This window comes from Trachypithecus francoisi, unplaced genomic scaffold (assembly GCF_009764315.1).
Source record: "Trachypithecus francoisi isolate TF-2019V2 unplaced genomic scaffold, Tfra_2.0 Lachesis_group13, whole genome shotgun sequence".
Lineage (NCBI taxonomy): Eukaryota > Metazoa > Chordata > Mammalia > Primates > Cercopithecidae > Trachypithecus > Trachypithecus francoisi.
Window position 1 is genome coordinate 95,458,337 of NW_022681458.1, and position 17,098 is coordinate 95,475,434.

A 17,098-nucleotide genomic window follows, 5' to 3' on the forward strand; every position below is an offset into this window, starting at 1 on the left:
CTCTTTGCAGGACAGTGGTCTTTGCAGGACTATGAATCCCTATCTTGGTAGAGTTCCAAGTTCACCCAGCTGTTCAAGTGAAAAGCTGGAAGTCACTCTTGACTCTTCATTCTCCCTCACACCTCATATCCAATCAATCACCATATCTTATTGATTCTTCCTTTTGCAAGTGGATGCACACTTCTCCACATCTCTCCAACTCTCCGTCAGCACCCTAGTCCAAGCTGCCACCATCTCTTGCCTAGATCATTGCAACAGCCTCCTAACGACGTCACTACTTTCATCTCTACCCCTTTATTCCTGTCTCACAACCACAGCCAGAGTCTCTGCCCATACTAAATATGAGTCACTTCATATTCCCCTGCTGAAAAGAGTCCTACAACTTTAAGATAAAATATGAATGCTTGAGCAGGGCTTACATGACCTGGTCTCTCCACTTCATCCCTGTCCTTCTCTCACCGGCATTCAGTGCTCTGAATTTCTCTTAGTCCCTTTTATGGAAATTCCTCTCTCTAAACCAGTAGTTCTTCTCCTTGGCTGCACGCTAGAGTCACCTGGAGAACTTTAAAAATTATTGATGTTTCGGTCCCACCCTAGAGATTGTTATTCAACTTGTGTGGAATGCAGCTGGAAGTTTAGAAATTTTCCCAGGTGATTCTAATGTCCAGAGTAGGCTGAGAACCACTGAGGCTTCTGGATTCATCCTCTGTTCTGTAGATGGGGTCAATATTCACTTACCCCTCTGGTCTCTACTTAAGGAAGACTTGCTCCAGAAGCCCTCCTTGATTACTCTTAGACAAGGTTAGTTTGCTCATTATGTGTTCCTATTCATGCTCTACTTCACTTAACAAACCACTCGTTGCATTTAGTTGTAATTAGTTACTTAATCCTTTGCCTTCCCTGTTAGAATGGAAGCTCCATGAGGGCAGGAATTGTGTCTGGTTTTGCTCAATATTCTATCCCCAGCAGCTAACTTTGTGCCTAGTATTCAGTATCTAACAAATATTAAATTGAATACAGAAACAAATGCAGACACATAAGGCAGTACACATGATAAAGTTTCTTATTTGTTTCAGGCAGTCCACTCTGGGGCACTAATTCTTACCGTGGTCTGGAATTGTCAGCCTCTTTCTACAGGGATTGTCTTTCAGCACTGTGCTCTTTCATATCAGGGACTTGCCCTGGGGAACAGTGGTTGGGACCTATTCTTCCCAGCTGCCTTATTTCTCCAGTCACCAGGTCTTCAGGATACTGGGTCCCAACCCTGACCTTGACCTACATTCCACCCTGCCTCCAGTGGTTGGTAGACAGGAGCTTGTATCAGAATGCCTTTGGAAGCATTTTCAAAAATACATGTTTAAACCTCCACCCCTTTCTAAATTCTGACTGGATATGTTTGGGGTTGACTTTAGGCATGCATATTTTATAAAAGTTCCATAGATAATTCTGGTGCACAACTCGGTCTTCCATGCTTTCTAAACTGTGAAGCAACTAATAGGAAATCAAAGAGAGTAATGAAAACTCAGCTGGGTCTGTATGTTAAGGGGGAGAAGGTCAAAAGGAGAAAAGTGTTGTCTACCACTTCCCTCCACCAACTAAGGCTCTTCCTTTGTACCTATGGCACATTTAGGCATTCCTAAGTGTCCTTCCAGGAATTATGACTGTTCTTTTGTTGTCTAATCCAAAGGAGTGATCTTATGGTGGCTCTGTCAGAGGGCTGATGAGACCAACACAGACCAGGGTAGGAGATATTTGGAGCTGGTAGAATACTGCAGGACTCTTCAAATTATAAGCAGGGTTGACGTCTTTTGCATTACGTATCACAGGAAGGTTGTCCTTCCAGCTGCCTCACTGATACTGCCTTCTGTCAATTTGCAAGAAAGGGGACCTTGCACTTTGCTTTGGTGTCACTAAGTGCTCTACTTTATGTAACACAGTCTTTAGAACATTGCTGTTAAATATATGTTAGGGTCGGGCTATTTAAAGCTCAAGACTTATGCTGCTCAGACGTGAAGCACAACACTCCAACATAGTTTTAAGTTATGCAAATTGTTTCTTCTCAGTTGCTGCAAGAAGTTTTGTTTTATGATACTGGCCTAGGGCCAAACAGGTAGTGTGATATGAGTAGGCAGCCCTCCTACTACCTCTCCAGTGGAAGGCTTCAGCCAGCACTGTTCTCTAACATCCAAACAGGGCAGACATAAGAAAGTTGCATTGTGAGGATGCTTGGGTTAGTTAACGTAGAGCCAGCATCTGCCTGGAAGATAGGAGACTGGGTTCCAATCTTGGCTGTGGTATTGGGAGGATGTCTGTTCACTTCTCTGCCTCACATTCTCCACTTGGTCCAAGAAAAGAGCTGAACAGGGCCATCTTTTCCAAAGTGAAAATTTTACTTTTTTAAAACTTTCATTTTTGCATACATGCTTAAATAACAGGCATAAATCGACATCCTATATCTACAGTATATTCACTTGTCAGCCAAATCCCTTTCTCCATCAGAGATTTGGTCTGATTAACTTGGATCCTATTCAGTCCCAACACATGGAAAGTCCAGAGATCTCCGATGATTTCTGTAATTTCCCAGCCTACACAGCTTTACCACTCCCATCTCTCTGGGTGCAAACTCAGCCCACTTGCCTATGAAATCCATGCAGTCCTGGTGTTTTGTAAGCTGTAGTGGGACTTTTCCGTACCTGGGGAGGAGGAATCTGGGAAAGAGTCATCTCTTACTCTGCATGGCCTCCTGCTCTCTCCTAGCTTCATTCTCCTTCCCCTCATCTCTGCTCTCTCTTTCCATATTTCCTGCCTTCCACCCCAACCCCAAATTACCCCTTTTATGCAGAATAGGAAAGCAGAGGGAGGTGGGGCTCAACCTCTGTTCCTAGACTTACAAGCCCTTTAGTAACATTGGGAGTCACCCTTCTTGGAGAACAGTCTTGGTTACAGTTTTTCCCCTGGTTACATGTTTGTTTGATCTCTTACCATGTGCTCAGGTTTATCATGCATATGGATACAATGGGTACTATAGAAATTTTAGAATTTACAGGTGGGTTCTCAGGCAGACAAGCTGTGTGATGTCATTAACCCTGAGCTATATATAAAACCATCAAGACTTTAAAGCTTGAACCTGCACTATTTTGGTGCAAAAAAAAAGAGACTGATGTTGAGAAAGAGTGAGAGAAGAACTGGAGTGTTTAGGTATAGATGTGCCACTTCCAAAGTGAAGATAGAAAAACATATAAACCATCCTATGAATATTAATAAGAATACTTTGCAAAGCACTCTTGAGTTCCCAGAAGAAAGACGCTACATAAGCACAAACTTTACCTCATTCATCCTGACAGCATCCCTATGAAAGGAGATTCCATTTTACAGACAAGGAAATGGAGAGAAGAGGAACCATAACTTGTCCCCAAAGTCATCATTATCTCAGTTGCAGAGACTCAGCAAATTTCTTCTTATCAAGCCTCCTCTAACAGATCAGCCTTCCTGTTTCATGATACTTCTTTACTGTCGGACACTGTTCACTATTTCACCTGTCAGTCTCATTCATCCAATCAGACTATGAACCCCTTGAGGGGAGACCCTGGGACCCTCTTTCTTTGCTGCATTTTTCCCCTCACTGTGTCCAACAGAACATCAAGGAGTCAATACTACTCAATAAATATTTGTTGATTGACAGACAGTCAATGTGGTGTGGAAGTGACACTGATTTAACCAGCTATCTTTACCTTTCTAGTTACTTTCTTTTTACTCCTCCCATCATTTTTCTTTTTTCTGTTATTTTAAAATAATTGCAAATATTATGAATATCTTGCTTTAAAAAAAGCATTATAGCATTTCCTCTATCATCCCCTTTCCGGATTAATCATTGCTTTATGATAGGATTAAGGAGAACTTTTGGTAACATATTTTTTTGAAAATAAACTACATGTGCATAGTACAAATTTCAAAGTGTTATAAGGTGGTATCCTGTGAAAAATAACTATTATTATACCCTTTGCCAAAGTTACCTGTTTCTCCTTCCCAGATGCAATCAACATTATCAGTCTCCTGTGTGTCCTTCTAGGGATGTTGTATGTTTACACAGCATATATGTACACATAATTTTTACTTCAAATGACAGCATATCATAGACATTGCTCTGCATCTTGTTCTTTTTCTTAATGACACCTTGGAGACTGTTTTCTGGCAGTATTTATAGTTGCTTCACTCACAGTATTCCTCTATATGTGCATACCATCATTTGTTTGACTATTCCTCTATTCATGGGCATTAGATTGTTCTCCATGTTTCACTATTTATAAACAACAATAGAGTGTGTATTTTCCTACATATTTCATATTGTGTATGTGGTAGCATATCTATAGACTAAATTCCTAGAAGTAGAATTGCTGGTTCAAAGAATTGTGCATTAAAAATTTTGATAGATGTTGCTAAATTGTTCTTTATAGAAACAAGTTATATCTATATACACTTCCAATCACAACGTAGAACAATGATACATTTTAGAAAAGCTATATATCTGAGATGAAAACGTGGGAAAGTTGCAGAAATCAGAGTGTAGCACAGTTGCATGTCCCAGCATAGCTGCTGATGGCCAACATTCATGTGCAGAATGAATGAATGTCGCCCATCCCTGCTGTGGGAGCTTGTGTTCATTAGCTCAAAACAACTCTGTGATTGTGAGGTGATTTTATTTGAAGGGGCTTTAAATTGCTACCTTGTTTAACAGTTAAAGCAGCTGTTAGAAAACAACAAACATTTATTGAATATCCCTTGTGTGCCAGGAACACAGATGAACACTTCCTATGCTATGAGGTAGGTATTATTATCCTCATTTTTTTGATGAGGAAGCTGAAATTAGGTTAAGTAACTTGCCCATAATAAGCTATGGAATTCAAGAAGGCCTCTGTCTTTCTAGTATGCCACGCTGATTTCTTATATTACTTGTATGAATTAGGAGATTAAGGAAGTACTCAATCAACTGAAACTGCATTTTGTCTAAAGAAGTATATGAGTTCAACAGTGTTGCAGCAGGGAAGATGTCCGAATATTTGTACTTTGAACTTGTCAGTAGAAAAAGAAACCACCTGGTAGCCAAAGGATATTTTCTGAATGTAAAAATCTCAACGACATTGTAGTATTGTCTCATGCAGTAAAGGTCTTACAGAAAGATCTGTCATCACACAGGATGACCCTGCTCGAGAAGGAACCAATTTTTAATCTTAACATTATTTTAGGATTTGGCACTATAAGAAAAGGGAGCATAAGGGAGTGGAATACAAGCTTTCCCGCACCCCCCCACATCAGGTTACACAGCTGAGCTGCAGCACTATCAATGACCAAAATTTGAGCCTTGTGGTTACTGCTATGATGAAATCCTGTGGAAAGGGGAGTTTCACTTCCAGACACAGACTGACCAGCAAAAGAACCAAGAAAATCCATACAATCATCTGTTGGTTTTTCCCTGCTAGGGAAAACTGACAGTGATCTATTGCTGGAAGCCAGGGATGGCAATGTGCGTCTTCTGTTTGTGTTCACAAGATGTTGGTGCTGGGGGCTTTGAGAGCACCTTTCTCATAGGGGTGTTTTGCATTTCACACCTAGAGGAGTAGCCCCAATACAACTAATTAGTTTAGTTCAACAATTCTTTACCGTATTTCTGCCAATATGTGAATATCTCCCGGATGAGTCAGCTGGAAGATATGTGGAATATAAATTCTTGTCTTTATGTACTGTGTTAGAGGAATATCCAGTCTAATTGTGCAGATAAACACACACACACACACAAAGCTACAAGACATTCCTCTAACAAATGTTTGTTCAGAATCTGCTATGTGAAAGGTACTGAGGCTGGGTGCGGTGGCTCATGCCTATAATCCTAGCACTTTGGGAGGCAGAGGTAGATCGATCACCTGAGGTCAGGAGTTGAAGATCAGCGTGGTCAAAATTATGAAACTCCATCTCTACTAAAAACACACACACAAAAATTAGCTGGATGTGGTGGCACATGCCTGTAGTCCCTACTCAGGAGGCTGAGACAGAAGAATTGCTGAGCCTGGGAGGTGAGGTTGCAATGAGCCTAGATCATACTACTGCACTCCAGCCTGGGCCACAGAGTGAGACGCTGTCTCAAAATACATAAATAAATAAAAATAAAACTGAAAGGTACTGTGCTAGGTTTTCAGAATACAATGGAAAAAATAGATCTTGTCTCTGCCTTCCTTATTTACAGGTAGATAGGGAGAGAGATGATTGAACAATTACACGAAGTGAGGATTTTATTAAGTGCTAGAGGTATTCAGAGAGGTTACATTAGACTGGTTCAGTAGAAGAAAGTGTGAAGTACAAGGTGAATGTCAGGGTGAATCCCTATTTACTTCAATAGGGATGGCACCATGTTCAAGAGACTGAAGAAGAGACCTAGAGCCAGCGAACAAGACATGGGGTTAACTGAGGGAATTTATATACAAGGCGGTGTAGTGGCAGCCAGCTGGACAGAAGAACTGCAATCACTTATGAAAAACGTGCAATTTGTATAGAATATTTACTTAGCACCCTCCCCCTAGCAACCTCCACCTGGCAACCTTCATCTAACCAAAAACAAAGGGCCTCAATCCCCTGTATGGCCTGCATTCCATGGGATGGCCTGGGAGTTCAGATGTTCCTCATGGATAAGAAATGAGTCTCTGAGCTGACCACTCTCAGATTTCTTAGCTTGGAACTCCAAACACATGTTCTTCTTAGACCGTAGGGTCGTTCTCAGGGTATGCTTAAGTTATAGCTGCCAGGTGCATCTGCCATACAGGGTCATTCTCAGGGTGTGCTTAAGTTAAGTTATTGCTGTCAGGTGCATCTACCATACAGCATGTAGAAGCCAAAAGTGCATATGACCAAATATTTCCATTGTTTTTTTTTTTTTCCTGATGGAAGAAATCTTCCAGTTGAAAGTAAATGTGAAAGTCCTAAATGCTGCTAACCAAGTACTTCCATCCTTCCTTCTTCTGGGTTCATGTAGGGTAATACTTTCTCACCCTCTTTCAAGTTAGGCCTCGCCATTGGTTGAAGCAAGCAAACTTGATATGCATCACTTCTTGCTGGGAATCGTAACAGCCACATCCAATTAGCGACATTTTGTTTTCTGACTGCTGTGGTGATCTTCATGGACACAAATGTTGGGAGAAAGCTTCTGTCAGTCACTTTCCCTGAAGTACCACGATGAACTGAGCCCTAAAGCATTTATAAGATACACATCACTGTGGCTTTAGCCCACTGAGATTTTGGAGTTGTATGTTTCTGTAACCCATCCAGTCTCATGGATGGGTTTCCCATTGATTTAATTTTTTTTTGACAAATGTTTCTTGCAGAATGCTAAGCATTATTCTTGGATGCTAGGAATAAATCATAGAAAAATACAGATACGTTTCTTATTCTTTTAAAGCTTCTGTTCTGGTTGAGGGAAGGTTAGGAGGTGAAGCTGGAGACAGATAATAACAAACAAGTAAACAAATAAAACCAAAATTAGTAACATTTTAGATTACGATAATTCCTACCAACGTGGTAAGATAGAGGGTGCTTTTTTATTCATGGGTGTTTTAGACAGGGTGGTCAAAAAAGACATCTCTGAGAAGGTGACATTTGTAGCTAAAAAGCTGAAGAATGAGAAAGAGTCAACTAGATTAAAATCTAGGAGACAGTGATCCTGAAAGAGGGCATAGTAAAAGCCCTAAGATCAAGGAGCTTAGCTTGTGTGAGGAACAAAATGAAACCAATAAGGCCTGAGGAAGGTGCTTGCAGGGAATCAGCTGTGGTACTGAGATCAGAGAGGCAATAACTTCATGTTATAGCTATAGTAAGAAGCTTGATTTTTATTTTAGGTAAAATAGGAGGTCATTGCAATATTTTAATCAGGAGAGTGATGTGATGTTATTTATGTTTTTAAAAGATAACTGCTATGAAAGAAGGCCAAGCTTGGATATTCTAGGGAAGAGATTTTGGTGGAGAGATTTTGGAGAGGATAAGAGATTCTTATCCATGAGGAACATCTGAACTCCCAGGCCATCCCATGGAATGCAGGCCATACAGAGGATCAAGGCCCTTTGTTTTTGGTTAAATGAAGGTTGAGATTTTGGTGGCTTGGTTTAGGGTGGCAGCAATGGTAGTGGAGAGAATTGGATATATTTGAGTTATGTTTTGCTCATATAATGTAGAGGATTTGCTGACAGATTGAATGTGGGTGGATATTAAGATGATGTCTACATTTTTGGCCTGAGTTTAATAGATAGTGCCATTCACTGAGAGAGGGGGAATTGGAGTAGAATGAAGAGAGGGATTTGGAGGACAACTAGTAGTTCAGTATATAAGTTTAATGTTCATATTACGTTTCAAAATTAAGATATCAAGACAGAGTCTTGGGTCTCAAGTAGATGTTAATCCTGGAGGTAAAACAAGGAGTCATTGGCAGACAGATAGTATTTAAAGCAATGAGAATAGATGAGGTCATATAGGGAATGGGTGTAGATAGTAAGAGGAGAGTCCAGCACTGAGCTCCTGGGCACTCCAAAATTTGGAGGCTGAGTAAAAGAGAGGTTATGGAAGAGGACTGAGAATGAGTGACCAATGAGGTAAGAACAAAAGCAAAAGAGGGTGGAGACCTGGAAGCCAAGAGAAGGAAAAGAGTTAAGAAGAGAGAAATTGGTAAATATGTTGACTACTACTGAGAGGTGAATGAGATGAGAAGATAGGTGTTTTTTTTTTTTGACTTGGGCACAGAGGAGATTGTGGGTGAGTTAAAATGAACAAATTAGTGGAGTTAGATGCTAAACTGCAGAGGATTGAAGAAGGAATGAATGCCCAGTGAAAAAGAAGCTGTGTGTAGATAAATTGTAAAAGCAATAAAGGAATGGACCGACTGGTAGATGGTAGGCATGTGAATCATATGTGTCAGTGGTGATTGTTTTCATCAAAACCATTTTTAAAGGATAAGAGGTTCTAAATCATATTTTGTAGTTAGAGGAATAATACAAGGGAGACAGGAAAGAGGAAAGAAGGGAGGGAGGAAGAAGGAAGAATAAAAGAAGAGGAAGAGGAAGAAGAAAGGAAAGACTAAATACAAAGTGCCCAAGAGCTATAGTATTATGAACACCAGTAGAAGGCATTGGGCTTTGACTTCAACGGGTGATAGGATTTATGAAGACAGAAATCAATGTTAACATTATTAGCAAAGGTGCGTATGTGATAGTTAAGATGGAATCTTGGTGCAAAAAATTAGTAGGATGGATTGGTTGAAGCCATGATTTTATCAGAGAAATAGTAAAACTAAAACTTGGCTATACCTGATACAATTGGAGAGTTGGAAGTTTGCTCAGTGTGGGAGTCCGTTCTACCACTGACCTAACAGGTGTCCGTCTGGTCTCGGTTTGAAGGCCAGGGCAGATTGCAGAGACCTAATACCTGAATCAGCTTTGGGAATTCATTATTTAGGCCACAAAAATCAGGGTGGATTTTAGAGTTTGAAGGGATTTGACCAAAGCAGTATTTTAAGCAGCTTCACAAGGAGGAAAGCTTTAGGACTAGAGCAATATCATCATTATCACCTGGGAACTTTTCAGAAATGCAAATTTTGGGGCCACACCTCAGACCTCCTGAATTGAATGCACTAGGAGTGGGTCTCAGAAATCTGTTTGAACAAGCCCTCCCTCCAGGTGATTCTCATGCATGCTAAATTTGAGAACCATCAGCTGCTAGATAGCAAACATATGGCGAAAGGAAGCCAGATGCCAGAGGGTGAAGGAGTGAATACGAAGTAAGAAGCGAAGGCAGCTGGAGTGATCACTTTCCCCAGTTAGCTCTGACCTCATTTCCTGGGATTGTGGTTGGAGAGTGCTCCTTTAGGACCTCCGTATTCTGCTTATTTCGTAGTATCTTGACTTCTGTTTGCCTATACCTCATTTTGTTAATGCATTTTTTTAGTGCTGTTGTATTTGTGGTGGTATGAACTATTTAATTAGAAATAAAATTTTATTAGTAGAAGAAATGACTTCATTTTTTAAAAGCATTCTGATAGTACCCAACATGGTGATCAGCATGCCACAGTTTCTTTAAATAAAGACTAATTGACATACTAATGCACCTAGAAACTACAATGTCCCAGCATAATTCTGCCATGGCTATTTAGGAGAAAAATGAAAAAAAAAGAGCCTGAAGCAATAAGGGCCTAAAAGGAAGAGAACTGGTTGTGGGAATATTTAGTGGTCCTAAGAATCTTTGGGAAAAGTTGAGAAGTAGGACTGACAAAAGATGACTGATGAGAGGTGACTGGTAATTTGGCACAGGTTAGCAAATTAACACAGTGCTAGTTCAGGGTGAGGAATCTAAGAAGGCTTTCCCCTTCAACTATTTAGTCTTCACTGCAGAAGAGAACAAACACATTTAATATGAATGTTTTCTATCTCTGCCACTGCTTATCAGCAAGACTTTCCCTTGCTCCAATGTCAAAATAGTCAGGCTACTTTTTGACTTGGTTGGCCAGCCATTGATCCATTCAAATCCAAGCTGTTGGCCTCAACTTCCCTCCTTGGCATCAATTTGATTTATCTCCTAACTTCTGAGTTCCAGGCTCTAGCTGTGAAGTTTCCCATTTCCTTTAGAGTTCAAGACAGCTGATTTCCTCTTTTTTTGTAAGACTATGATTGTTGATCACTTAGGCTAAATGTCTGTACGTGTGCTGGTGGTGGTGGGGAGTGTGTGGCTGAAAGAAGGAAGTAAACAGATCCTGAAGGTGCATCAGTTGTTTTCCTCCTTCCATTGTGGTTAGGTGTGTCTCCTGTAGTCCAAAAGGTCAGTCAGGGAAGGAATCACTACATTTCCTAGTCCTTAAATAACTTCTGCCTGAAAGAATTTTTGATTGATGAATTTTACGGGGAAAAAAGTCTTCAGAAAATGCTTTTGGCAATCTTCAATAGGACAGATGGAAATGTGCCTGGCAGGGTCTGATGTTCTAAGATGAAGTTTCCATCATCTTTTGTCTAGTCACAGAAGGTACTTTGGAGTAAGGAAAGTAAAGCCGAGTTTGATGTGGGCTCATTTGGCTAGATGTATGCTAGTCGGACATGCAATATTTTTGGCATGGGTGTCTAAAGTTTTCTGTAGTAAATAGGGATCTTAGTGAACATTTGATAAAGAAAACATAAAACCTCAACAATTGCAGTCATGAAAAGAAAACATTAAAATAGAAATCTAAAATCCACATGTCTGTAAGAATCTGTACATGTAGACAAAAACGTGTTTATGGGTCATAGCAGAGCCAGAGCCACGATGTAAGGAAAGATCTAGGTTAGATCAACTAAGCAACAAATGCTCCTGGCAGATTTACTGAGCTTCCGGCTGAGCAAAGGTATTCTGCAGTTTGTATTTTTGATGTGTGTTGTTAACTAATTAAACACATGCAGCCTTCCTGTGAAGTGAGTCAGTGTTCCTCATTTCACATATGAGGAAACAAGGGCAGAAAGGATAAATCACTTGCCATTTTGCCAGCCAGAAGCATCACCCAGACATACTGCTAGCATTTCCAGCGAGGTTTCAAAGAATGACTTTAATTTCAAATTTAGTTTGGGTTCATGCAAGGCCCCTGAGGTGAAATTTTCAGGTCTCTAAAGCCACTCACTTGGTCGTGCCTGAGAGGTAGATAATGGTCAGGAAGGGTCTACTTGGAAGGTGTGGGGTTTTAAATGCTTCTCGTGGTGACTTAAATGAACACTTGTCTTGCTTTCTTACTATAAACTTTCCATCCCTGAGTACCACTTATGTGCTACACAGAACAAAGAGCAAGCTTGCTGGAAAATTAATTAATTCAATAATCGATGGCAAAGGAACTTGAAAGCTGGCCAGACCAGCAACCTGGTGTGATTTGTAGCAACAGAAGAGAAAAATACCTGAGGAATGAGTTTAATGTTTATTTTTTGGGTACTATAATCATTGGCAATAAGAGAAGGGGCCACTGAGAACAAGCATTATGAATTCAATTTTTCTCACGTGTGGTGGGAGTTTTCTGTGTGGAGTGACCCCTACCTAAGACAGAGCACTCAGGAGTGTGTTGTTGGTAGGGTAGGAAGTAAGAAGGTTGTTATGGGAGAGAAAGACTACCTCAATCCACAGACATTAGTGAAGAGGGTGTGATTTCTTAAGCAAACGGTGCAGAGGAGCACAGAAACCATAGAGTCTGTAGATGGTGTGATGATTAACTTTATGGGTCAACTTTACTGGACCATGGAGTGCCCTGATATTTGGTCAAACATTATTTCTGGGTGTGTCTGTGAGGGTGCTTTGTATGAGATCCACATTTGAATCTGTAGACTGAGCAAGGCAGATTGTCCTCCCTCATATGGGTGGGCCTCATTCAATCAGATGAAGGCCCGAATAGAACAAAAAGGCTGAACCTCCCTTGAGTAAGGGGGATGCCTCCCAGCTCACTGCCTGAGCTGGAACATTGGTCTTTTCCTGCCTTCAGACTCAAACATTGGTTCTTCTTGGTTCTTAAGCTTGCCAGCTTTCTGACTGAAACTTATGCCATTGGCTATCCTGGTTCTCTAGTTTGCTGATTGCCAACTGCAAATCTTGGGGCGTTTTAGCCTCTATAATCATATAAGTCAATTCTTTATAAATCTCTCTCTCTCTACGTATACACATATATATTCTATTTTATACACACATACATATGCATATTATATAGTCTATTGGTTCTGTTTCTCTGGAGAACTGTCACTAACACAGATGAAAATGGGGTTTTAGGACACATCCAAAATTTTGAAGGATAAGATTTTTACCGGTGGGTGGTGGTAGTCAGTGGCAGGAAAAGAGGGTAATGAAAATCCAGTATTAGGCAAGAGAGACATACCAGGAAGATGGGAAAATGTAGACTCGTGGGCAGTGAAAGATTCCAGCTGTGTGCTCCACTCCACAATCTGTAAGTGTAGAGATTATCACTACTGCATTTTGCCAATGGTAAAGGGAACTAATTAATTAGAGGAAAGGAGGATCTTACAGTATCTTACAGTATTGGGAAATTTTAAATTTCATTGGAGAAGTTGTCAGAATGTTTCAGAATGAGTCAGAAAGAGCTAAATATTTAGGGGTGCGTGGTTTGTGAGCATATGATTCATAGTGGGAATTTCATGTGCTAAAAATATCACTGAGTAAGTGGGTTTTTCTGGTGGTGTTTTTTGGAGTTCAAATTTGCCTTATTAGCAACAAAGCTCTAATAGGAAGTGATTATACTTAGAAAACTATCTTTCAAAGATGAAACTCAAATAATTTTGTAGATGAATTTTAATATGGTAATTTCTTATAATGACCTTTCTTAAATGAACCTTGAGAAAAAATATCAGCAGGTGTTGAATGGCTGGATGAAGAGCCTCGTGTCAAGTTCTGAGTAGAGGTTCAGAAAGGAATAAGCAAAGATAGAATATTCAAAATCTAAAGTCCAACTTTCAAGATGTATCAAAATACCTAAAGATTGCTATACCAATTATTCCTCTAAACTTTTTCTAGGGATCTAGCTTACAGTAATAATCCAGAATATGGAAAAAGTGACTGTACAAAGACATTAAGATATTATTAATAAATGTAAAATGTAAAAAATTTTGAAAATTAAGCAAGCATTATTCCCATGTCTTGAATAATGTTGAAATAAATTATAGCATACCCACTTAACAGAGTATGCTATTTATATATTATTATGCACCAATAAAATGTTGGCTATGAAGACTATATAATAAATATGGAAAAAGTGTATATACTCATGTTAAATGGAAAGATTAAAATAATAATATTTAATAATAAACTAACATTTAGTACCTATTAGCTAATATCTCAATTTTACATTCTTTACATGTTTTAACTCATTTAATTATCATAATCATACATGGTACGTATTATTATTACTCCCATTTTGCAAATGAAGGAACTGAGACATAGAGACATTAAGTAATTTTCCAAGGTTACACAGCTAGAACTAGAGTCCAGGATTGGAATGCAGGCCATCTGGCCCAGAGACGGGATATAAAATTATGTCTATTATATGATTAAAACTGTCTGTTAGGATAAGGTGAAGAGAGAATATATTGAGTTTAAAAGGTAAGAACACTTTTTATATACAACCATATTTCTACAAAGCTATTATCTTCTATGACGCTCTACTTACCCAGTCATTGAAATAAACATGATCCTGTCAGTCCTGAAAGTACTGAATGGACTGTGTGACTCCTTGGAGGAACATGGGCAGTTGTTTTCTTGGCATTGTAAGAGTGATCTGCAGTGGTCTTAAGTATAATTTACCATTTGTCTTCTCCCTTGTGAATCTGGTTGCACACAACTGGAAACCAGAAGAGGTGCCTGATATTGGCATGAATAGACCCAAATGAAACTTTGCAAGTTGATATTACCCTTTGAGGACATTGTGGAGCCTAAACTTCAACTCACACAAGACCATTTTATAAGAATATTATGTGACATTTAGTTGTTATTGACAGTTCACAAGTCATTTTCATCATCATCTTACAAAAAGATTGCCTTTATTTTGCAGATGAAGAATTAAGGTTCTTCTAGGCAAACCTTGAATGCAGCAAAACAATGAAAAAAAGAAAGAAGAAAAAAAGAATTAAGCTTCAAAGATCACTTAAATTGCAAAGCCCAAATTCAAACCCTACTCTTCTGTTCTTTTAAACAAAGATGTGATCACACTATTTCTATATCTCTCTCTCTTCTTCCCTGCAATTTGCTTTTCTCAATACTATATCATGGACATCTCTTGAAGTTAATAGGTAAATCTGACTCTTTTCTTTTTTTTTTTTTGAGATGGAGTCTGGCTCTGTCGCCCAGGTTGGAGTGCAGTGGTGTGATCTTGGCTCACTGCAGCCTTCACTTCTCTGGTTCAAGCGATTCTCTTGCCTCAGCCTCCCAAGTAACTGAGATTACAGGCATGCCACCATGACTGGCTAATATTTGTACTTTTAGTAGAGATGGGGCTTTGCCATGTTGGCAAAGCTGGTCTCAAATTCCTGACTTCAGGTGATCCACCTGCCTCGGCCTCCCAAAGTGCTGGGACAACAGGTGTGAGCCATTGAGCCTGGCCAGACTCATTCTTTTGATAGTTGCATGATAAGCTGCACCATATGGATCTATTGCTATTTATTCAAACTTTCCACCCTTTGTAGACATGTAGGTTGTTTCAGGTTTTTGTCATCACGAACACAATTGCAATAAACATCCTTATTATATATATCTTTATGTACTGGTACTTCAATTTTTACAGGATTGATTCCCAGAAGTCAAATTGCTGAGGATATGTGCTTTTAAAATTCTAATATATATATGTCAGATTCCTTTCTAAAAGGGTAGATCAAAGGCATTTCTGCTGATGAGGTATGAAAGTGCGTGTTTGTCTGCATCCTCACCAGCACTAGAGGTTGTCACTTGTAAATTTATTCTAGTCTCCTATAGAATGAGCCCTCGTATTCTGACTTTATTTCTAGACCTCTGTCTTAACAACAAAGATTTTGGGCCCCCAAATTAAAAAAAAAAGTTATTTTTACGAGATTATTCACAATCTATTAGGCTTGAACTCTCTTAAGAGGCTGGTTTTGGCTTCAGCCCCTGCTTTGTATACACACAATATATCAATAAATAATAACCATTATGGTTGAACATTAAAGTTGACAGTGTAGTAAGTTATGAACAAATCTCCTCATTAGCAGCACTATTATTTTGGTGTTTGTAGCAATCTAGTATTCACAGCTAAGTTGAAAAAAGAGCCATTATGTATATAAGACATTTTTAGCTCATTTACTCTGAACCTGCTTTGCAAATGAGAGCAGTGGGCCCTCACGACATGGTATAATGTCAGAATAGGATGCAAACTGAAGTGAGGAGGAATAGGACCTCTTTGACATGAGAGCATATTAGTATGTACTTGGATGCTCATAATTTTAGAACCAAGTTAACAATTGTTTTGGACTGGATTCAGATGTTAATTTCCACCTGAGTGACCCACATATTTTCTTGTTGTTGAAATGGAAGGGCTACTGTTCTGGTACATTTATGTACATATTCCTGCCTTTGCCAATTAGCCAAGAGTTGGAATTGTGACACTGTATTACTGTGCTTAGTTCCTTTTTAAAAAATTCTTATCAATATTGTACAAGCTCAAGTTGGGAAGTTAATTCATCTGAGAAGTGGTTTGTACATTTTTATTTTTTATTATCTTGTATAACATCCATTTCCCTTTTTTTTTCTGGCAGTGACACCTTGATTTTACTTTTGGGAACCGGCCTGCAGTAAATGAGGTTTAGACGAGCCTTGCATGCAGCAACTCCCTCCAACCCCGACTCTGGTATATTATATTCCCTTGGCATATGGTTGGTTCAGGGACAGGCATATAACCTAGTCTAAGACAATGGTGCTCAATTCTGGCACATTTATTGGAATTATGGGCAAGAGACTGTCCCTTTCTGCAGTAATTGCTAGCTCTGGGTTGAGGTAAGCGTGAGCTATAAGGTCACCATAAAGAAGGGGTACATCTGGGAATGAAGTCAACCTAGAAGTTTGCAGAGCCAACGGTGGAGACAAACTGAGTCCAGATGGTACCATTTGAACTCCTGGTTCAGGTTTCTCTGAACTTTTTATTTTGTGAGCCAATGATTTTTCTCCCTCTCATTATTAACTCCATCCATGTTGAACTGAACATTTTTTACTTGCATCCAAATGATACCTTAAGTTTTAAATTGCTTTGATTTTTCTATTGTATTACTATTTATACGATTTTTTTCAGGGGCTTGTTTCACTGAAGGACTAAAAGTTATTTTTCAGACTATTTCTTTTTTTTTTTTTTTTTTTTTTGAGACGGAGTCTCGCAGTCCCCCAGGCTGGAGTGCAGTGGCCGGATCTCAGCTCACTGCAAGCTCCGCCTCCCGGGTTTACGCCATTCTCCTGCCTCAGCCTCCCGAGTAGCTGGGACTACAGGCGCCCGCCAACTCGCCCGGCTAGTTTTTTCTATTTTTTAGTAGAGACGGGGTTTCGCCGTGTTAGCCAGGATGGTCTC